Below are 23,112 nucleotides of genomic sequence, written 5' to 3'. Positions count from 1 at the left end.
CCCATCCCATGGAATCAAGACCATAGATCATAATGCATTTCAAATGCCTTCCCCTAGGCTAGTCAAAATATTTTGATTCTTCTTTCTTCAAATGACTCACAGGCATGGTTCCTCAGCATGAGGCCAACCTAACTTCCGGGTTCTGCTTAACCCAGAGCACAGGAAGTGGTATTATCATTTTGTGGTCCCAGGAGCCTTTTAGTAAATCAATCTTTCCATTACAGCTATGATATCCAAAGTCATGCTCTGGTTCCATGGTCTATTTCTGTAGATTCCAGTAATAGCTACTTAATACTGGATTTTGTTTCTACCCAACCCAGTTCTGACACCGACTATCTGGAGTTGGTGCAGACTCCACAAGTTCAGGGCAGAGCCTTCCACAGGACTGCCCTCCCATTAGATGATAGTCACAAGTTTCAGGGAGTCCCCGGGCCACCAAAACTTCTGCCCAACTGCCCAATGTGAGGGTTCTGTGACTCCTTCAGGTTTGATAATTCACCAGAATGACTCATAGAACTCAAGAAAATGCTATACTTATTACAGTTGTATCTGAAAGGTTACAACTCAAGAAGAGCCAAATGAGGAGAGCCTAGGACAGAACTCAGCTTATGTGCCCTCTCCCCATGGACTGAGAGAGAATGTGTCACACTCCAGGCACTTCTGTGAGTTCACCAACTGGGAAGCTCCAATGAGCCTTGATGTCAGAGTTTTTATTGGTGTTTCATTATGAAGACATGACTGATCTCAAACTCACCCCTCTCCAACTCCCCATCCCTACAACTTTCCCTCACCCCACGTGAGGCTGGGCCAAAACTGCAACACTCTAATCACATGGCTGGCCTCTCTGATGTCCAACCCCCATCCTGAAGCTATCTGAAGGCCCAGGCTGATGAGTCATCTCATTAGCTTAACAAAGACACTTCTATCATTCGGGAAATTCCAAGAGTTTTGGGAGCTCTTTTACCAGGAACCCGGGGCAAAGGCCAAATATATTCTTTATTATATCATAGTCTTTTTTTTTTTTTTTAAGATTTTATTTATTTATTTGACAGACAGAGATCACAAGTAGGCAGAGAGGCAGGCAGAGAGAGAGGGGGAAGCAGGCTCCCTGCTGAGCAGAGAGCCCAATGCCGGGCTGGATCCCAGGACCCTGGGATCATGACCTGAGCCGAAGGCAGAGGCTTTAACCCACTGAGCCACCCAGGCGCCCCATATCATAGTCTTTTATTATTATTTACAAAACATTAGGGCTTTGAGTTTAAGCTTTTTCCTTTGGGCAATGTGGAATCGCTTAAAGCAAGTGATTTACTGAGCAGCTACTACTGAGCAGCTATGAGGTGGCTCATAATATACATGCTGAGAGCTATACTTTTGGAAGATAGATGATTATATGGAGGGTGGTCTGCATGAAGTGAAGACAAAAGACTAGGAAGGAGCCAGTAGCCCCCGTGTACCCATAAAGCAATGAGAGCTAACTAACCTAGGGGGTACAAGTGGAAACGGAAAATTTTGGAGGCATTTGAGAGAGGTTTTGAAGATTTCAACTCGCAATCTTTTTTTGTTTTTGTTTCTATAGAACATCCATCAATCTTTGTTAGATTGGATAAAAATTTGCATTATTAAAAGACAGGTAATAAAATTTAAGCTTATGTTGAACCTAACATACTAAGTTCTGTAGTATTTAGAATAATACATAAGAAATGTCAGCTGGGGAAATGGGTAAAAGCATCACTATATCTGCAGGTGTTGTCCATAGTGTGCAACCACATAAAAATAATCCCAGGGACACTGCAATGGACTTACATTTTGTAACGTGTTTTTCCTTTTGGGGTGAAGAAGGGTGGCAAAGAGGAGCAGGAAATGAAAGGCATAAGCAGAATGGCTTCTCCCATTTCAAAATGGTAATAAAAATATTTAGATCATGGCACTAGGATACCTTTGAGGAAAAAAAAAAACAAACCACACCTTGATCAGAGTAGGCTCATTGTATAATTCTTTAGTAATATCTATAATTTTTGTGTAATGGAGAGGGCTTAAAGAACAATTTTACTTTAACTGTGTGCTATCTACTTTTCTTCTCACTCTCTGGGGTTTGATCTATTTCAGCATCACACAGATACTTCACACACTTTCTAGAAAAGCAGACTCTTATTCTTGAAACACCTTCTATCAAAGGAATCATCAAGAATTTTACCTCTAAGCAATCAGTATCATAACCATCTCGTGGCTGAAAAGAACTCCCCTTTCTATATCTTTATTTGAAGTTCTTCAGTAAAGGGGCTTGTGAAGAAGGTTTTCATTCCTTTTGATTCCTTTAGTCAAAGGATAGCAAGTACCACTAGAATCTTCTACTGCTTTATACTGAAGGCTTCTTCTTCTTCCTTTTTTTTTTTTCCCTAGAGTCCATGGTGGGGAGTGGGGAAGGAGAAAGAATCTTAATCAGCCTCCACACCCTATGCAGAGCCCAACCTGGGGCTCAGTCTCATAACCCTGAGATCATGACCTGAGTGGAAATCACAGGTCTGATGCTTAACCAGCTGACCACGCAGGCTCCCCCAATTCTGACTCTTTTATCTGTTTTTTGTCTCAATTGTTCTACTGTTAAGTTCTACTGGTGACAGCCTTCTGTAATTGGCCACTCTAGCCCATCTCCTTCAGGGACCCTGACCATGTAAATACCCATTTAAAGTTCTTCCATCTACTTCCATATCATAAGGTAAAACCTCATCTAGTTGGTAATATTGAATTTAATCTTTAGCCTTTTCTTCAACCTAGGATTCAACAGAAGTTTTGTTTGTGAAAATTGTTTTCATCTGGTTACAAAATAACATCCCAACAGCGATGGTTGTTCCTAAAGCTAATCTCAAGGCAAACAAGGTGACCGCAAATGCTGCTAACTCGAAGGGAATAATTGGAGAGGATCCTTGGAGAGGATCTCTCCAAGCTGCATTCATATCAATCTTCAGCGTATTTCTCCCAAAGGAGAGCCAACTATAAAGCTGTGTAAACATAGTCATAACAAAAAATGAAGCAGCATGAATACAACCCAGGGGTGCTCAAGGAGAAACAGTGTGGAGGAAGCATGATTTTGGGAACTATAGCAGTTGTTCATCCAAGGAAACCAATGGTACATCTTTATCACACACCTGTTAGATCTTCTGCAGTGACGCAATCATAGTGCCTTATATGCTTGGCGGGCTTTACTATCCTGAGAATCTTCTGGTTTCCACCCCAAAGGGACAAACCCAGGACCCATAAACATAGCACTGGAGTAATTAAAAAGAATTTTATAATTTATAACTCATCAACATGATGAAATAAAGTCACACTTCCTCCAGTGATATGCAAAGGCCAGGACCACAATGCAGGGTCAATCATGGCCATGGTAGAATGTGTTGCTATATCCCTAAGGGCTCTGATGGGACTCCAGGAACACAGTCTTCTTAGAAATTTTCAGATTTGATAACCAAGCAGAATGTAGACATTTTGGTGGGAAAGAATGAATGTCCTCCTATGTTTAGAAAATCATAGGTCTCTTTTCCTGTGCACACATTTTCCATGTGCCACAAATCTATGTGTGTTCTTTCATCATCATGCCTTCAAACTATGGGATGTTAACACAGATTATGCCATTTTCACTTTTAACATGCACAGAGCTCTTTATCTTGACCAGAGGAGTCCAGGATCTTGACTTAAAACCCAATCTCTGGTCCCTGGTGCCTGTCCCTCAACCATTGCATTTCCTGTTCCACCAGGAACAAGTTTTCCCCTTCTCAGATAACTCCATCTGGGTACCTCAGACCAGTGCAAGCCAAAAGCAAATCCTTGTTGCAAGAGGGCAGAATGTGGAAACTGCCCCAGCCAATCTCGTCTTCACTCCAGTTTGGTCCCCAATTCAAAGTTTTGTCTCCATTACAAACTACTATGTGAAGACGAGAGGAGACTAGTTGAAGGGTTAAACTACTTTCTAAAGAAATCCAATACTGATAAACTAGCTCCTTTGTGATTCACAGAGCTTTGTGTTCTAAACATTGAAAATTCAACTAGCAGAAAAGATCTTAGTATTTTAGCTCCTGAGCAACCTTCAGCACCTCTGTCCTGGTTTTTAATGCCATATTTCCATTATTCTTCTGAACAAAAATGTTGACTCCTCTTGTCTTCAAATGGCTGAACTATTTCTGTTTTAAAATTAACATGGTCAGTTTTTACCCTTCAAACGGACTTTTGAAATGTGTTCTCTTTGGAGCGCAAGGCCCTCCCTTCCCCTGCAGATCACAAATTCCTGAAGCGGCTGGGGGAATGTTGGAATGCACCCCTGTGGAAATCAGGTCCAATAAGAACCTGTAACATTGATATGTTAAAACTGGCTATTTCTTCCTACATGCAGATTTCGGTGAACAATAAATGTAATATTTCAAAAGGTTCAGTGAATACTTTTTTTTCCCATAACATTAACAAAAGACACTGAATCACTTATAGTCACAGAAGTTCTGCAACATGATATTTTACACAAGAATTTCTCAAAAAAATAATTTCATGGGTTTCGATTGGGGAAAGAGAACTAATTATTATTTTATATATCATGGGTGTTATGTTGAAATAGAAACAAAAGTATAAAAATATACTTTATTATGTTTACTTTTTAAAAAAAATTATATATCAAGCATCAAGATTTTGGCTTTTAAGAAAACTGGCAACTGGCAGTTCTTCATGTTTATCAGTTCATAATTTTCTTTTTTTAAGTAGACTCCACACCCAACATAAAGCCCAACATGGGGCTTGAACTCACGACCCTCAGACAGAGAACTGAGCTGAGATCAAGAGTCAGATGCTGCTCAACAGAGCAATTTATTTATTTTTATTTTCTTTTTTAATTTTTTTAAATATGTGGTTTATTATTTTAAATAATTTTTTATTTTTTATTTTTTTATTTTTAATTTTTGTTTAATTTTTTAAATTTATTTTAAATTTTAATTTATTTTTTAAATTTATTTTTTTAATGTGAATTTATTTTTTAAAAAATGTGAAGGAAATACTCCCCCTTTGACTCAATGTTAAAATAATTAACTCAACAAATAAGTTTTGAACCTCAACTATGTGGGAAACGAAAAAAATATAAAGTGTCAAAAAAGAGAAGATATAATTAACTGTTGAATATTAATAAAAATTGACACATTGCATATTTATGATCAGGCACACATATTAAATCACCTCATCCTCTCAACACACTATAAAGTACTGTAATTATCCCCATTTATCTATGGAGAAACTGAGGCTCAGAGAAGCTAAGCAACTTATCTAAGTTTTCACAGCTGTGGAAGCTAAAAAAATGATTAATTACTATAAGAGTTTTCAGAAAATAAAGTGTTAGAAACACTTCACGGAGCTAGGATTTGGATAGGGCATTTAAAGACCAATACAATTTGGAGGGGAGGAGAAAGAGGAGGGAAGAAAAGTGAGAGAAATTAAAAGGGGGAGTAAAGATACATACAAAATCAAGGAGGTGGTGAAGAGCTGTGAAGCCACTGAAAGCACATGCAAATCTGATGGCGGGGTTCCCTCAGAGTAATCCAACTGTAACATTTGGGAACTTGATTTTGCCAAAAAAAATTGGGTTTGTAAGAATTCAGTTATATGGGTTTTTTGTTTGTTTGGGTTTTTTTTTTGTTTTTGTTTTTTGTTGTTGTTGTTGTTTTAAGCAGCGCTAGTTAAAATCAAGATAAATCCAAATCCTTTTAGTTAAGGAATTACAATACTTCTGTGCAGCTGCTTAGGGTCCCAGAAAGATTGGAAGATGGATTCATCTGTGATTCTCTTGAACCTCTAGCTTCACTCTATTTATCAGAAGCAGACAGGCAGGAATCTCCACTCAACTCTTGGCTTTTCAAGGCCTTGACAGGAAGAGGGAAAAATCTCCACAAAAGTTGTTCTGCAAAGACCATGCTGACTCCCTCATTTTCCTCTGAAAATGTTGGCAGGGTGCACAGAAGCGTATTTCCCTCTCACATTTGAAATTTGTACCATGCCATTTGTCTTCAGAACTCTGAACAGATCTAATCGTGCAGAAAGTTCTGCCTAACTTTGCTATCACTAGTTTTCAGAAATATTTTGGAATTTCAGAGGCTGGGCAGCAATCTATAAAGGCTGTCCTCACCATTCTAAGAAGCAGTCCTCCAAGATTTTGAAAATTCTGTTCCCCTTCAAGCGTGCCAAAGTCCCCTAGTCTTCCCACCTCCATGCTCCTTGGGAGATTGGAGGGGATAAGGGGCCAGTCTTATTTGAGGAAAAGCATTGTGATGCTATTGCTGGTCTAGACAGAGTCACAATGTGCCCATCTGGGGACTGTGGCAGTTGTGGTTGATTTGGTATTACCTACCACTCCTGATCATGAAAGATTAAAGCTTACCCAAGTAAAGAACTGATAACCTTTAAAATATTGTTGCTTTTTTCTTCTTCTCTCAATACAGACTTAAAGAGAAAACTCTATTTTAGATTATTAAATCTATAGTCTTTTAGATTGTTAAAAGATTTTTCATGTTAGGAATTCAAGATAAATCAAAATCTTACACGGAAGATTTCAAGGTGGCTTAACTGTAGTGTCTCCCCACTCAAGTGGGCTACATAGTATCTCCTTTCTCTGTCCACATGGGCTGATGACAGACATAATTCACCCTTAGTGGTCCTGAGGTATAGTCCTCATAGAAAAATGAAGCATTATATCTGAGAAAATGATAATCTAGAGATAAAAATCAGAAGAAGTAAGAAAATTGATGTTGATTTCTTTTAAGAATTCTAAGGGGGAAAAAATCACTTTCCAGCAGTTTAAAACATTGTGATGTTATAAAGTAAAAAGGGAATAGTAAGAGTATAGGCTTTGGAGTCAGGTTGCCTGGATTCTGTTTTTGGCTCTGCCACTTACTAGCCACGTGACCTTAGACAAATGACATTACCCATCTGTGCCCCATCCTTTCCATCTGTGAAATGGGGACAGTGACAGTACCTATTTTATGGTATTGTTACATGGGTTGAGTGATATAATACATGTGAAATGCTTAAATGGTGCCTGGCATAGAGTATTAAACAAAGCTTACTTTACACCCTATCTCTGGCATTCAGATCACTGTAGCACGTTATCAGACTACCACTTATGATTTCTAGACTGGGTTTCCAAACCAATTTCTAAAGTCCCTGCAAACATTTTCTGATTGTTTCAAAGCAGCTGATCGGAAGCGTTGTTATAGAAAGCACGATTTTGAATTCTGGTTTAGCCAATGAACTCAACAGTTAATGTGAAATGACATCAGATCAGACTGTTGTCAGGAGCATTTTATAAGCTGAAGAATATTGAGGACGTTCAAGAAAATCTGGATGTTTTCAGTCTCCTAAAGAAGGCCATGATTGTTTTCATGTTGTGGTAAAATGATCCTCCCTTTGGTCACATAAAGCAATTTATCTTATCCGAACTCGTCTTTTTCTACATTGTTTTTGGAAGCAATCAGTGCAATTAACTTGGAAGTTTCCCTGACACCCCCTACCCCCACCCCGCCCTGTGCTCACACACACACACACACACACACACACACACACACACACGTCCATTCTTTACTATAAGATGGTACTTCCTTTTCATTGAGGATTAATTTTTCAATTTCTTTTGAAAAACGAGATCACATGTAAAATAATTTCTAATCATTTTAATGAAATGTTATCATGCTGAGCAGAATTCCTGGTGTCTTTCTTTGAAATTTCATGATCAGAGCATATCACTTCTAATAGCTCTCTACTGAAAGGACCTCAGAAACAAGGAGAGACAACCATAAATGCTACAACAGGCCTAGAAAGGCAGTCAGAGAAGAGAATAGTCACAAGACTGGGGATGATTCTGGGAGGGAGAACACCTAAGGATATAAACTTATTCTACCAATGTCCAATTCATAGGGGGAGGGAAAAGCCAGTTATTGTCAGAACTGTGGAGGATCTGAGACTTTATCCCTTGCAAGCTTAACAAAAAAAAAAGGCCACAACAGTTTCTTGGATGGTGATAGAAGACAGGAAACTCCGGATCAGATGAAAGTTCATTACTCAGCAAAAGCAGAAGCCAGAGCATTAGCAATTTTGTGTTGGTTACTTGGGTCCCAACACAGTGCTATAGCTTAGGGAATGTGAATGTTTTATAACAAGTGTGAGTACGCCTGCCTCTTCCTCTGAAGAGAAACATTATTATACTGGACAGTAAGTTTGATTGCCTTTTGCTCCAGAGGGAGACATTTTCTTTATCTTCAAAGGCTATTCACTCTGTAAGTATCCCTGAATTTTACAGTCTGGAAGAAAGGGCCTTGCTTACAAGACAGGCAGTTCCTAAGATGTGTGAAAATACTAGAAACCGATGGAGAACTGTCTTCCAAGACATTAATAGATAAACTATTCCACGCCATGTTATTTGTTATGCTCCACAAATAAGTGAAACCATATGATAATTGACTCTCTCTGCTTGACTTATTTCACTCAGCATAATCTCTTCCAGTCCCGTCCATGTTGCTACAAAAGTTGGGTATTCATCCTTTCTGATGGAGGCATAATACTCCATACTGTATGGAGGACATGGGGAGATGGAGAGAAGGGAGTTGAGGGAAATTGGAAGGGGAGGTGAACCATGAGAGACTACCGACTCTGAAAAACAATCTGAGGGTTTTGAAGGGGCGGGGGGTGGGAGGTTGGGGGAGTCAGGTGGTGGGTATTAGAGAGGGCACGGATTGCATGGAGCACTGGGTGTGGTGCAAAAACAATGAATTCTGTTATGCTGAAAAGAAATTAAAAAAAAAAACTAGATAAAACTAAAAAAACAAAACAAACAAAAAAAACTATTCCACGCCAGCCCTTTAAGTACTCAGAATGTTTGTGTTTGTCTTAAACCAGTTTCAGGTTTCTAAAAGGTGTCAAAGAACCCAGGGACTAATAAGAATATGTAAAGGCAAGGAAATATTCCTCAATGTAAAGGAGAAAGGCCACACTTACTGGTGAGAATGGGTGCTCTTTGTCCTATTAGAGATGAAAGGCACTCTATTTAGGGCTGATGTTTGGAAGGAAAGTAGCTATGGAAAACATCTACCCAGAGGGCTTATATTGGTAAGCATTCATTAAATGAATTAATAGGGCTGATAATTTCCTGTGCTTTCCAAAGAAAAAAGGTCACACAAAGGTTCTGCCGTCTTCAACTCTGGAATAACAGTTCAAATGTTCTATTCTGAGAGATTTTGTTCTTCCTGGAATGTTGGTAGTTGTGACAAAGGAAACAGCTCCATTATCAAATAAAGCTAGAGAAATGCTAGGGTCAGCAAAATTAAACAAGTATTTTTAACTCAGAACTACTCAGAGTGCTAAGCGTGTTAACACACATTGTGAATCTCCAAAAGGGAGATAGTATCTTCCAAGGGAATTTGACCATGGACACCCTATTTCTCCAGAAGCTCAAAGGAGAGAGTTCTAAGAAGAGCTGCTTGGAAATGCCTCAGCAGAGGAATGGCCCTAGCTCACTGGCCATGGATGGTGAATGACAACAGTGCTTTGGGAAGATGTTGCCTGATGGGTCTGCCATGTTCCAGGCAGATTTCCTATGGATTAGAGCAATGCGGGGCCTTCCCCTTTCCTTGATCAAATGTTGGTGATTATATCCATTACTGATGGAAATCTAGGGAGGATAAATATGTATCATTTTAAGATAGATCTGAAAAGTTTTGGCACTGAATAAGCCCTAATAAATTACCTATTCCAACCCCTTCAGTGCAAGTAAGGACACTGAGGATGCAAAGACATTAGGAGACCTGTTCCAAGTCCCAGAGTTAGTTAATGGCAGATCCACACCTGGAATATAGGTCTCATTAATCCCGATTTACGCTCTCTTCACTAATAGCGATAAAAATGACCATTAATGACCATTACCATTGATACTGAGAAGGAAAACCAGGCTTTCTTAGTTTTTTGTTTTGATTTTGTTTTCTTTTTTTCCCAGAGAGGTAGACAACATGGGTAAATTCAGGAAATTATTAAATGAACTCGGGAAAATGCATCATATATCAGTATGAGTGATGGCTTTAAGAAGAGATCATCTGGGCGTGGTTTTTAACATTTTCTAAATACACAAAGCACCTTTCATGACCGTTTTCCTTTTTTTTAAGATTTTATTTATTTATTTATTTATTTATTTATTTATTTATTTATTTTAGAGAGTGAAAGGGAGGAAGAGCCCATAAGTGGGGAGAAGAGCAGAGGGAAAGGGAGGGAGAGAATTTCAAGCAGACTCCAAAGTCAGCACAGAGCCCGACACAGAGGTTGATCTCACAACCCTGAGATCATGACCTGAGCCAAAATCAAGAGTAGAGTGATTAACTGAGTCACCCTGGGTGTCCCCATGATAATTTTCCAAAGAGAGTCATGTTTATGTGAGTAACAAGAGCATCTTCAATTTCACTATCCTGGTAAGGTTTCTTGAGCCATCGATAGCCATGCCTCAGGGAGCAAGCACCTTCTTAGTGAAAGGAAAGAAGCAATTCCTTAGGCTTGAAATTAGGTGCTTTGTCAGGGCTGATGTCACTGAAATTTGAAACAAGTCAGTGTTAAACTGTGATCTGAGATGTTCTATAGTACATTCTATATGCACAATAAGATATGGAGTTAAAAGACTGGAAATGTGGAGTCCTGGGAAAATTGAGTTACCTTCCTTAGGAGGTACAGCTTAGTGTTTTGTTCTGTTTTAATAAATAAGGATGTTCTAAACCCCTTAAGGATGTTTCATTACCTTCAGAATAATTCACTGCATGGCTACAGCTAGTCATTTCAGATTTAATTAATGAGTTCACACATGTAAAGTTCTTCGAGCAGTGGCTGCACGTGCTTCATAAATAGTAGCAGGAAGGTATTATTTAATATTAGAATTATAGCAGTGAGATTCAGATGCAAAAAATAAAAGCCACCATTGAGAATGTCAAACTCATTTTTTACTGTAAGCTTTTATCATATATGTATTACATGAAAGTTACTTACTTATCACTGGCCCATATGAATAATAATTGTAAGAATGAGTTTCTCTACCTGGTATATTTCATATTGCCTAAACTCAAAGCCACAGACACTTTATGATCTTTCATTAAGAAGTTTGTTTTCAGTAATAAAATGCTTTTCAGTTAGAGTAAGCTGAAAAAATCTCATGAAGACACATTTGGGATGTGACTAGGCTATTGGGAAAAGCACAAACTAATGCCATTTCAAAAACTCCTTGAAAAGTACCTTATCGAATATACTTGATGTATTCAATTTTAAAATATTCATTTTCCATCTGATTGAGCAGTGGTTAAGCAGAAGAACTCTGAAATTGGACTTGCCTGGGCCCAAATCCTAATTCTTCTACTCATTGGTCATCTGACCTCTGATTAGTGACTTGCTTATAATGTGCCTCAGTTTCCCCCTCTGTCAGTAGGAGGAAATAACACTGCTTGGATAGCGAGGCTAAATAAATCAGACAATACGTATAAAGCTAGTACCTAGCACACAGTATGTACCTAGCAAGTGTTTATTACTATTATTTCCAAAGTATATCACAGATTAGTGGGGCTGACCACTTCAATCTTATGTGTCTGTGTGTGTTGACGGTGGGTGGGGGTTGGGGGAGTGATGGTAAATAAACAAGACTGATTTTAGAAGAATTTGGCCCATAATTTTGTAGTATTTTATTTTTAAATCCTCAGCACCAACAGCCTCTCCTCTGGCACACATTCAACTGCCATTTTAGGGTCAAGACCACATTTGACCACATTACCTCTTGGGCAACTTCCTGCTCACACGACATTTTCTAGGGGATGTTTTATTCTCCCGGTCTTCGCATTTTTAATGGCACAGAGTCAAGGATTTCAAAACTGTTGCTAAAGGTGGATTTTAACTGGCAACCATTAATTCAGAAACTGCTAATTGTTGCAACAGTGCTATGAGCTGAAACTTAAAACAACAATGCTTTCTGTTAGCTCAGGACCTTCCCACAAAAGCTCAGAACCGCTCTGGGGAACAGATGTGCATAGGGTGGGTAGAGAATGCTGGGTTAAACCCTGCTGGTGGTTTTGGTTTAGAATTTAGATTTTACTTTCACTATTACTAGGCAGGATCAACTGACATCAAACATAAAACAAAACAAGCATAGCAGGTTGGTCTTCAAGAACAGGCCCAGCACTGAAAAAGCAAGGTTTAAGCACATGCATATACATAATACATAATGTCAGTATAAATTCTATGAGCTAGAGGATTTCGCATTCTAGAGCCTGATGTTTAATACAAATTATTGTATACTGAAAGTCAGACCAGTAAAAAATTTCTGAAAATTTAAAAAATGCATTCTTTCAACATTTAATTCCAAGCTCTGTGCTCGGTGTTGACAAAGAGATTGAAAAAAAAAAAAAAAGTACAGTAGTGAAACAAAAATGCAAAGAGATAAATAGTACCACATCATGGTAAGTACTAGGGGAACACAAAGAACGGAGAATTACACTTGCCTGGAGCCTATAGAAGCTTCACAGAGAAAGCAACTTTTGAAATATGCCTTCATGGAATGCTATAGCCCAGCCTGCATTTTACTATAGCTAACAGCAAAACGATATAATTACCACTTCCGTACTCTTTTCAAGTCTCACCAGAACCTTAAAAAAATGTAGGTACTGATGTTCAAATAGACAGATGGAGAAACTGGGGTTCAAAAATTAAGGCCAGGGCCACATAGTTAGTAAGAGTGGACTGAGGACTTGAGCCCAGATCCATATTACCCCAAATCTGTTACCACGCCCCCACACTGCCCAGAAAGATCCACTTCAGCTCCCTACTGCCAACCAGTGCACGGTGAACTTGTAGCTGTGTGGAATCTTGGTGTGGGAACTCACTTTTTTTTTTTTTTTAATTTCTTTTCAGCATAACAGAATTCATTGTTTTTGCACCACACCCAGTGCTCCATGCAATGCGTGCCCTCCATAATACCCACCACCTGGCTCCCCCAACCTCCCACCCCCTGCCCCTTCAAAACCCTCAGGTTGTTTTTCAGAGTCCATAGTCTCTCATGGTTCATCTCCCCCTCCAATTTCCCTCAACTCCCTTCTCCTCTCCATCTCCCCATGTCCTCCGTGTTATTTTTTTATGCTCCTCAAATAAGTGAAACCATGCGATAATTGACTCTCTCTGCTTGACTTATTTCACTCAGCATAATCTCTTCCAGTCCCATCCATGTTGCTACAAAAGTTGCGTATTCATCCTTTCTGATGGAGGCATAATACTCCATAGTGTATTTGGACCACATCTTCCTTATCCATTCGTCCGTTGAAGGGCATCTTGGTTCTTTCCACAGTTTGGTGACCGTGGCCATTGCTGCTATAAACATTGGGGTACAGATGGCCCTTCTTTTCACTACATCTGTATCTTTGGGGTAAATACCCAGTAGTACAATTGCAGGGTCATAGGGAAGCTCTATTTTCAATTTCTTAAGGAATCTCCACACTGATCTCCAAAGTGGCTGCACCAGCTTACATTCCCACCAAGAGTGTAAGGGGGTTCCCCTTTCTCCACATCCTCTCCAACACACGTTGTTTCCTGTCTTGCTAATGTTGGCCATTCTAACTGGTGTAGGGTGGTATCTCAATGTGGGAACTCACTCTTGAAAACCCATTGAGAATGTCAAATTTTGATCTAAAGAATTGGGTGAGTGAAAGGTGAAGATGGTGGGTCTATATACATAGTTCACCGAGGTATAGTGCCCTCTCCTTACTCTGAAAAGCAATCACATTTAGTTCGAAACTGTTTGCTCTGACTCATGGGCTGCCAGATTCTGTCTCTCAAGCTCTGTGAATACCCTGAAGTCAGGGAATAAGCCTCATACAGCAGTCCCCCCCTTATCTGAGGTTTTTTCCATGGTTTCAGATGCCCAGTGAACTGTGGTCCAGAAGGAGATGATCCTTCCTCTGACAAACTGTCAGAAGGCTAACATTACATCATAACGCTTATGTCCCTCACATTACTTTATCTCGTCACGTAGGTATTTTATCGCCTCACATCATCACAGGAGGAAGAAGGGGGAGTACAATACAATATGATATTTTGAGAGAAAGGCCATATTTACATAACTTTATTAAAGTATATTGTTATAATTGTTTTATTTTATTACTGTTGACTTCTATGTCTAATTTATAAATAAAACTTTATTATAGGTATGTATGTACAGGCAAAAAAACAGTATCTATAAGGTTTGGTACTATCTGCAGATTTAGCCATCCACTGGTGTATTGGTGCTTCTTTCCCACAGATCAGGGCCTCTGTGGTGCTTCTTTGAGACCCTCAGAGGTCAGCACTCACAAGAGTCGGCTGTGGATTCACCTGATGGTTTTCCAAGGGCTTGATAAGTGTGGATGTTGATTTAAGTTAGGTTGACTGAGGTGAGGTGACTAGACTTTGGGTGTACATGCTCTAAAATAAGAAGACATGATCTAAGCAGTATAACAGTGGTTTTCAGATTAGTGCCTCTCAGACTTCACAGTGCATGTCAATCTCATGACTACGTGTAGCCCTACCCAATACACCCTATTTAAAAAGAAAGAAAGAAAGGAAGAAAGAAAGAAAGGTCATGTCCAGACAAAAGTATTGCAATTAAACATGAGACAGAGGCAGGAGACTCAATTTTCAGGGTTCATATCCCATTTCCAAGCCTTGTTGCCATTCCTCATCCTTTTGCTTTCAGGTCTATAAAGAGTAGATTAAGTCCATAACAGCTACCATTTATTGTGTACTTACAAAGCGCTTGGCATTGTTCTTGCTGCTTTAAGCATGTTATCTAATTCACACAGCATCCTAGAGTACTATCCTTATATTGCTGATGATGGGGGAAAAAAATAAAATTAGCAGTAACTCCCTTACATTTACACAGGAAGAGTAGGGATTTATTCCTGATTCACCTGAGTCCAAAGTCTAGTCTAATAGTTCCTTGCCACTGGGTAATGAGGAAGCATTTCAGGGATGTGTAAGCTTGAAGTCAGGATGGGATGGTACAGAAGGATGGAGATGCTCAGAAAGCGCTTGCCTAACAAAGCCCCTGACAGGAGGTTTGTGCCCTTAGTATTTGCCTCATTAGAGCGTTTAAATCCACGGGGGGCGGCGGGGGGGGGGGGGTGCTTAAGAGCGGGAGCTACCTCAGATACTATCTGGTAGCTTGCAAGGTGCTTGCAATTTTAGCACATTGCTGAAGCCAGCCTCTCCCTTTCCCCAGGAACTCTCCACGAAATTTTCCTCCTGCTATCTAGGAGGAAAGCTCCACCCTAGATTTTTGTGAGGATCTATGGAAGTTAAGGCTGGTGGTGTTAAAGTCAGAGGATTTAAGGTTGACTTCCACAACATACTGGATTGGAAAAAAGTGTGGTAGTTTGCCCAGCGAGCGGGGACGGGGGGCGGGGGGGGGGGGCACCAGAAAAACAGTTGAAAGCTTAAGAGAACAACCTCTAGACAAATTGTCTTTTCATTTTGACTTGGAACTAGAAATGGGGTTAAAGGAGGTGCCTGTTTTGTTAAGGTTTGCTTGTAAGCACCAGTCAACTAGTGAAAGACGATTAGGAATATCAGCCTTTTCCTGACTGCCAGGACAGAGCAGTAGGTTCATTTTCAGTACTCTTGGAATAACTAACATTGAGAAGGCATCCCATGAGACTTTATATAACCTAGTAATGTTGTCTGCACATTTTTCACTGGGAAGAAGATTTTCCATAGGAATAGCTGTCAGCTTTCAAGAACATAGTTTGCTTTTTCATAGTTTGCTGAAATTGGGTAGGAGACTGTGGAGAAGAAAATCATGCTTCAGCTCAATCAATAGGGAGAGTCCCTCCCCCTATACTCTTAATAACAGGTGGTTTTGATGAGGACGGTCAACTCCTTTATGCACAGTTCACAATTGTAGGCGGAGCGTTCAATTTCAGCGTCTCTGAACCTGTTGCTGAGAGACGAGGGAGCCCAGCTCTCAGTGTCCGGGAACATGGGGTTTCCTGCTGGAGAGGAGACGGAGGTGTCCGGGGAGATTGGTTTTAACCATTCTCCTCCGTCTCCCTCAATGCCTTACCACCCCACCCCCGCCCCGACTCATTTTTGTGTTCTTCTGGGGTCCTTCTGTTCTCCTGAGGAGCGGGAAATGAGGAGGAGGGATTATCTCCATCCTGACCCCAGTCCTGCAGGGGAGTTGCCAGAAGGGCTATTTTTAGTGGTAGCTGCTCTCCTCTAACACCCAGGGGAGGAGCTGCGGCAGTGGAGCGGCCGCAGAGCGCAGAGAAGGCTCGGTTTTCCGCGTCCTGTTAGGGATGGGGGAGGTATTAGGCGCAGCCCGTTCCCCAGGCAGAGGCAGCCAGGTGGCCGCCTCAGAGGCCCGGGCGGCCCCGCCGGGAAGCGCGGGAGGGTTCGTTTTCCACATCCAGGGGAAAGCCTCCGGCGGCCAGCGGCAGCCTCGCCGGCCAGTCCGGGCGCGGGGTGGTCTCCGCAGAGGAGGAAGTTCCCGGGCACGGCGGCCTGCGTCACAGCGGGGCTGGGACCGCGGGGCGGGCGGGCGGCGGCGGCGGCGACCCCGGGGCCGGGCGCTGGGGGGCGCTGGCTGCCGCTGGCCCTGCTGCGCGCGGGGCGGCGCTGGAGGCGGCTCCGTCCGCGGCCGGGGAGGCGGAGGGGAGGAGGGCTGCGGGGCTGGGGCGGTAGCTGCGTCCCGGCTCGGAGCCCGCGAAGAGGACGAGGAGGAAGGCGCCGCGGTGGCCGCGGCCGCAGTGCTCCGGGAGCCACACGCCATGAGCAGCGGCCCCGCCGACGACCCCGCTGTCGCTGGCCGCCGCTGAGCCGGACCGGGAGACAGCTCGCCGCTCCCCAGCACCCTCCCCGCCGGCACCCTCGCGCCCAGAGGTAAGGGCGGGGACTGCCGAGGGATGGAGAGGGGTGGCCCGCCGAGGACCGCCGGGCTGGGTCCGCTAGGTGCGCGGGAGCCACTGCTCGCCCCGCCTCGCTCGCGCCCTGCCTGCTCCCGCTCTCGGGCGGGCGGAAGGTGGTCGCCTGCCCGGTGTTTGGTCCTTGCAGCCACCCGCTATTGGGGCTTTGGGACCCGCCAGCCCCTACCCCACCCATCCCAAGCCAGCCCCAGCGTCGGGACCGGGGACCCCAGCCTGGCGCGGAGCACCGCGCGGCAGCCGCAGGTTCTGCGGACTTGGTGGGGGGTGGGAGGGATGGGGGGGTGGAGGACGAGGAGAAAAGGTGGCCACCGCCGGGGCGCTCGTCCTTCTTCCCTACCTGATAACCCGGTGAGACCCCACGGCCTGTCCCTCCTGGTCTGCTCTCCCTTTGTACCCCCGAGTCCCTGAAGTTAGCACTTTCGGGGGAGAGGAATTTGATGGTCTCCGACGGGAACCGGACCGCCGTGCCTGCCCCTTTGGAGGACCCGAGGGGAGAGAGGGTTTAGCCGGGTCGGGAGAGCCCCAGAAGCCAGGTGTCTAGGCCGGCGGTTGAGACCAGGACTGCCGCCTTCAACCCAAACCCAAGGTCGCCGGTCTTTCCCTTTCCAGCTGGTTCCAAGCAGCGAGATGTCTAGGGATGGAGTTAGCAACTCCGGAACCTTGGGATGTGCTCCTGTAGACGCTAATTCTATTCTTTTCTCCCCAGCCAGTTCTTCCCTCCCCCACCCCACGCCTGCCGGTGTACATCAGATTACAGTTCCTTCAAAAGCTCGCACGGTACCTAGCTCTGAATAACCACAGACACCTAGCCCACATCCCAGGACGGGTATTTCAGAGTGTGAAGATCAAACTTCACTTGGTTTCAAATTCTTTTTAAACATTTGAAACTCAGCAAACCCGTTAGGTAAACACTTGCAAGTCCCCATCCTCCTTAAAGTAAAAAATAAGAACCAGTCATATTTGTGGGAGTGCTGGCGTTGGGCAAAGGGAGGGTTGAGTGGTCCTATTTATTGTAGCTTTATGGGGGAGGAATAGATCAAAGAAATGGCAGTCTTATTTTATTCACATACTTCTTATAATGTAAGAAATGGAGGTTCGACCCACGGGCACATTTACGGACAGGTATGGAGTGCTTTCCTAAGGCATCTGTGAGGCTTCTTCATGGACTAGTCAATAAGATGCCATCTAGATGGGAAAGGAGCAAAGTGATGGTAACCCCCTTGCTTGGGCCAACACTGCAAAATCTCTAGAACCAAGGAACTTTATACGTGTGTACGTTTTTAAATTTTTTAACGATTTGTGTAAACCCAAAATGTAGATTTAACTTCCCCAAATATGCTCAGATTCATAAACCGTGTGTTGGGCATGTGGATATAGATAACCCATTAGGTGTATACAGCTCTAATCTATGATATTTGTATTTCTTCTGAATTGCTTAATTAGGAAAGACCAGGGGTGTAACCCTGACTTACTTTACGTTGGAGTGCTTAATTTAAATACAGTGTTGAGATCAGTTTGTTTGTTTGCTTTTGAGGGGCAGTTGGGGACCAGCTTTGCAAGGATGGCTACTTTTCATGGTTCACATAATGGATTGACCACAGATGGTTCCTACCACTTCAACAGTGCTATCAGAGACAGCAAGCATGTTTAACAATTTTCTTAGTAATAAAATTATCAAAGTCTTTGTTAATGGTACTAATCTTTTATTTCTCGGATTGACTAAGCACTTTGTTTAATGGAATGCTTTTAGAAGAAAATGCTTTTAGTGGAAAAAAAATATGAGGGAGTATAAAAGAATGAATAATTTTCCTTTTATGTAAATTTTAACTTTTAAAAACAATACAAGGTTAGCAATTTTTAAAATGCCTAAGGTGTCTAATTTTTACCAAATTGCTGTTACGATTTTCCAATAGTCTGTAGTATTTTTAAGTTATAGTCACCAGGAACATTGTAATAGAGCCCAAGTGTAAAACAAATGGGGTGGAAAGTTATACAAATTTTGCCAAGCATTGTGTTAATGATTTAATATGGTGGGTACATTGTTATTATATAGCCGAGCACTGTAGGTACCTAACCTACATTACACTTAGATTCATAAAACAAATTCTTTTTTTTTTTTAAGATTTTATTTATTTATTTGACAACGAGATCACAACTAGGCAGAGAGTGAGAGGGAAACAGTCTCCCCGCTGAGCAGAATGCCAATGCGAGGCTCCATCCCAGGACCCTGAGGTCATGATCTGAGCCAAAGGCAGAGGTTTTAACCCACTGAGCCACCCAGGCGCCCCGATAAAACAAATCCTTAAAGTAGATGGTGCCATCAACTTTTTACAGAAGAAAGAGGGTCAGAGCTTGTGACTTGCCCAAGACAAGATAGCTAGCTTAATGCCTGAATGAGGCCAAGCCTCTTTAGCCTTATTGATGTATTTTTTTTGTTATCCAAAGCTGCCTATCTTTTTTTCTACAAAAATGTATTGTTAGCTTGCTGTAATGACTCTGTGAAGAAGCTGAGATTAAAGAAGTAGAATCACCTGTCCAAGGTTTTCCATGGAACTAATATATAGCAGAATTCACATCTGGAATCAGGGCCATCGATTTCCTAAACCCCTCTTCTTGCCACTGATCTCCATTAAATGACAGATTAAGAACTTAACCTAATGGACATTTCACTTTTTTTCATCACCTGTTCTCATCCACATGACAGTGACGGTCTCATAGGCTCCATTACACTCGCAAGGTTTTATACTCAGTCCCTGGAGTGCTGGCTGTATGTCCAGCCCGAGATCACTGATGAAAGCATATTTGCAACCAATGAGGGTGACATGACTATAAAGGTATCTTTGAATGGACTTCATTTCCCTTAAAATATAAATCAGGCTATGTTGGCATGGGGGAAAGAGCATGGTCTCAAGATGGGAAAAGCTGGTATCAGATTTTGGCTTTACTGTCCAGTAGGAGTGTAAACTAATTCCTGCCATGGAACTTTCCTGAGCCCATTTCCTGACATAAAATGGAGTTAATAAAACCTACTTAGTTGGAGTGTTATCCGGACTAAATGTAACAATCCATATAAAGGACAGCTCCTGTCACCTACTAGGTGCTCTGTAAATGGTAGGGATTAGCACCCCTGTACCCCAGTACTGAAGAAAATTGCTGCTGGATTTTGTTCCATCTATATTTTACATGCATATAGTGATTAGTCATTGCTATCAGTGATTCATTCTTCATATGGCTAGACAAAGGTCTAATCTGGTCTCTAGCATCTTTAACTTTTGAATCACATCCTTTTTTTGTAGTCCGACTTACAAACATTTACTCACCTTACATAGTTTTTCATTTGCTCCACTCTGCATTTTTTTTTTTAGAACTTTATTAGCCATACTTCAGTGAGTTGGAATTTGTAATTTTTGGCAAACACACTTTCCTGTTTTCTGTGTCTTCTGATTTCTCAGCCTTGCTTATCACCCAAGGCACCATGACAATCCCATATCTTCCCACCACATACCTCACCCCTGACCAGATCACCACTAGCAGAAAAATTCCCTTGCCCTCAAAGAGTGTACGGACTCTTTGAGGGCAAGGGAATTTTTCTGATCTGAAATCAAGAGTCTGTTGCTTAACTGACTGAGCAACTCAGACATCCCTGGAAGACCATACTTCTTAAAGGCTTGGCCATTTGGAACCAGATAAGATAGCTATGTTTCATTAATAAATGGCTCCTGTGGTGGTATAGAAAACTCATTAACTTTGCAAGTACTGAGCCCATCAACAGTATTTGAGTAGTTTGGTATTTCCTGTGGTCCAGATGGATTTCTTTAATTAGGAGTAGGATTTACCCGAGGGAAAGGAATACCTGCCTTGAGAGAAGGTTGAGATAATGAGCAAGGAGGATTTCAAACCCCTTTGGTTGGTAATAGGACTAACCATGGCACAGTGCAGAGACTGCAACCAGAAGTGACCTTCATGAGAGAATCAGCACAGGGAGAAGATGCAGACCATTTCCCACAAATATGAGAGGTGGGAAAAATGGAAGTGGTAACAGAAATGAAGCACAACTACAGTAGTATATGACTGAGGCCTGCTAGATAGATGGTATTCCTGGAGTGTAGAAATAGGAAAGACACTGTGAGGCAAGATAGGCAGGAGAGGAGAGGAACTAGGGTGGCCTCAAATGCCCAGTACCTTAATATATTCTCATTTGCTGCCTGGGCTGGCCCAGAAAGACAAGAGGATAATCTCAGAGGTTTGCTTACAGTAGATAGTTTGGCAGGAACATATTGAAAGTTTCCTAATTATCAGGAATAGAGAATGACTGAACTCTTCAATAGAGAATCTGGGCTATCTGCTTAGAAGTATAACACACTCACAAGTTCTGGGAGTGAATTTAGGATCACTTTATGGTGTTGGATGGGTATTCCTCTAAAATATGGTTCTGTAGGGGCTCCTGGGTGGCTCAGTTGATTAGGCATCTGCCTTCGGCTCAGATCATGATCCAAGGGTCCTGCATCAGGTTCTCTGCTCAATGGGGAGTCTGCTTCTCCCTCTCCCTCTGCTCTCGTGCTCCTACTTGTGCGCTTTCTCTCTCTTTCTCTCTCAAATGAATAAAAATAAAAAATCTTTTAAAAAATCAAATAAATAGAATAAAATAAAATATGGTTCTGTAGTCTGTGGTGTATCAAATTGTGAATGGCAGCTGGTAGAGAAATGGTAATGTGGATTCAGAAAATCAATAGGATTTCGAAAAGGGGCAACTGGCAAAATTCAGAAATCATTTTTTTTTTAAAGATTTTATGTATTTATTTGACAGAGATCACAAGTAGGCAGAGAAGCAGGCAGAGAGAGAGGAGGAAGCAGGCTCCCTGCTGAGCAGAGAGCCCGATGTGGGGCTCAATCCCAGGACCCTGGGATCATGACCTGAGCCGAAGGCAGAGGCTTTAACCCACTGAGCCACCCAGGCGCCCCAGAAATCATTTTTAAGAAAGATGCCTTAAAGCTTAGGGAAGTATCTGAAGATGTTTCAGATGACTGAAGTATTTTGAGTCAAAGGAATCCAGAAATATATGTTGTTTGAAGAACTCTTCTAAGAACTGGGAAGAACCAGAGCTATTCTGTTGGAGAAGGGCTGGAAGGTAGAGCAAAGAGGAGCTATTTTGGCTAAGCCATAAAACTGCCTGAATGCTTGAAACACTAGGGAGAACATAATGGAGCTCATAGAAAAGTGTTTCCAACCTTTATTTTTTTTTTCATTATTACTCTCCCTCCATGAGTTGTTTTTTTTTTTTTTTTTAGATAAATTGTAATATTGCAGATATGCTGTCTGTCTGTTCATGAACTGTGGCCTTTTGGCAGGCTACAAATAATTATTTAAGATTTTTTTTTTTACCCTGCCTTTCAAAACTGATTTTTGACAGCGACTAGATTGCCCCCCAGTTGAGAACACATGCTGTGGCATGGTTCTATATTATGCCCGAAAATCACAAAAGGGCCAGAACTATAGACATAAAGAAAAGTCAATATATGTATTTGTATGAGTGTGTATGGTAACTTAATTCACACATTCTCTGGAATTAGATCGTTCTTTTCTTTTTTTGCCTTTATAAAGAGAAGCATACTCTGTCGGCTCTTAAGCTGAAATATACTTGTTAAAAAAAATAAGGCTTCTTGTCCCAGTTCTCCCTTGGCAAAATTATTAAATTTATAAAGTTATCTTCCAAAGCCCCCTCTACCTGCAGTCTTTTCTTTCCTGGATAGGAATCCCTCCCCAGACTTTAAATGCTCAATACCCTTTATTTACTTATGTTATGCTGGGAAGGCTCTGCTATTAATTATTCATTCTTGTAACTGGTCGTTTATACATGAGCACAAATTAGTTTGTCTTTAATAGAGCATTTGTATTTTAAGCCATTTATTTATACTTATGAAATACTACGTTCCCTTCCAAAGAGATTTCAGTTCGTAACAAGTAGATATTTGCAGGGAAGTGGGGCTGTGATGTCATTCTTTGCTTTTTCATGTTCTGTTCCTTACTCCAGTTCCCTAGGGAGCATAAGGCTGGGCTTCTGGTGTCCAGTCTCAGGAGCTGCAAGCAATAGAAGAGCTTGGCTTTTTTGTATATTGACTTCTTTCA

The 23,112-nt window shown here is 41.8% G+C and overlaps 1 protein-coding gene and 1 pseudogene across 2 annotated transcripts in view; one reads left to right on the top strand and one right to left on the bottom strand.

Moving 5' to 3' along the window:
* Positions 1–2,062: 2,062 nt before the first annotated feature.
* On the bottom strand, positions 2,063–3,485 carry LOC125098528 (palmitoyltransferase ZDHHC6-like; annotated as a pseudogene).
* Positions 3,486–16,804: 13,319 nt separating this feature from the next.
* The window catches only part of LRRC8C (leucine rich repeat containing 8 VRAC subunit C), an 80,520-nt gene continuing 74,212 nt past the window's right edge, over positions 16,805–23,112 (top strand). Inside the window, exon 1 of one of the 2 annotated variants that reach the window (XM_047725937.1) lies at positions 16,805–16,941. The gene's annotated coding sequence lies outside the window, so the exon portion shown is untranslated. The remainder of the gene's footprint in view (positions 16,942–23,112) is intronic. The other variant, XM_047725936.1, reaches the window with a different exon arrangement.

The sequence above is a fragment of the Lutra lutra genome, chromosome 4 (genome assembly GCF_902655055.1).
Source record: "Lutra lutra chromosome 4, mLutLut1.2, whole genome shotgun sequence".
In the NCBI taxonomy this organism is placed as follows: domain Eukaryota; kingdom Metazoa; phylum Chordata; class Mammalia; order Carnivora; family Mustelidae; genus Lutra; species Lutra lutra.
Note: the sequence above shows the minus strand (reverse complement) of the source record. Positions and strands in the feature narration are given on the sequence as shown.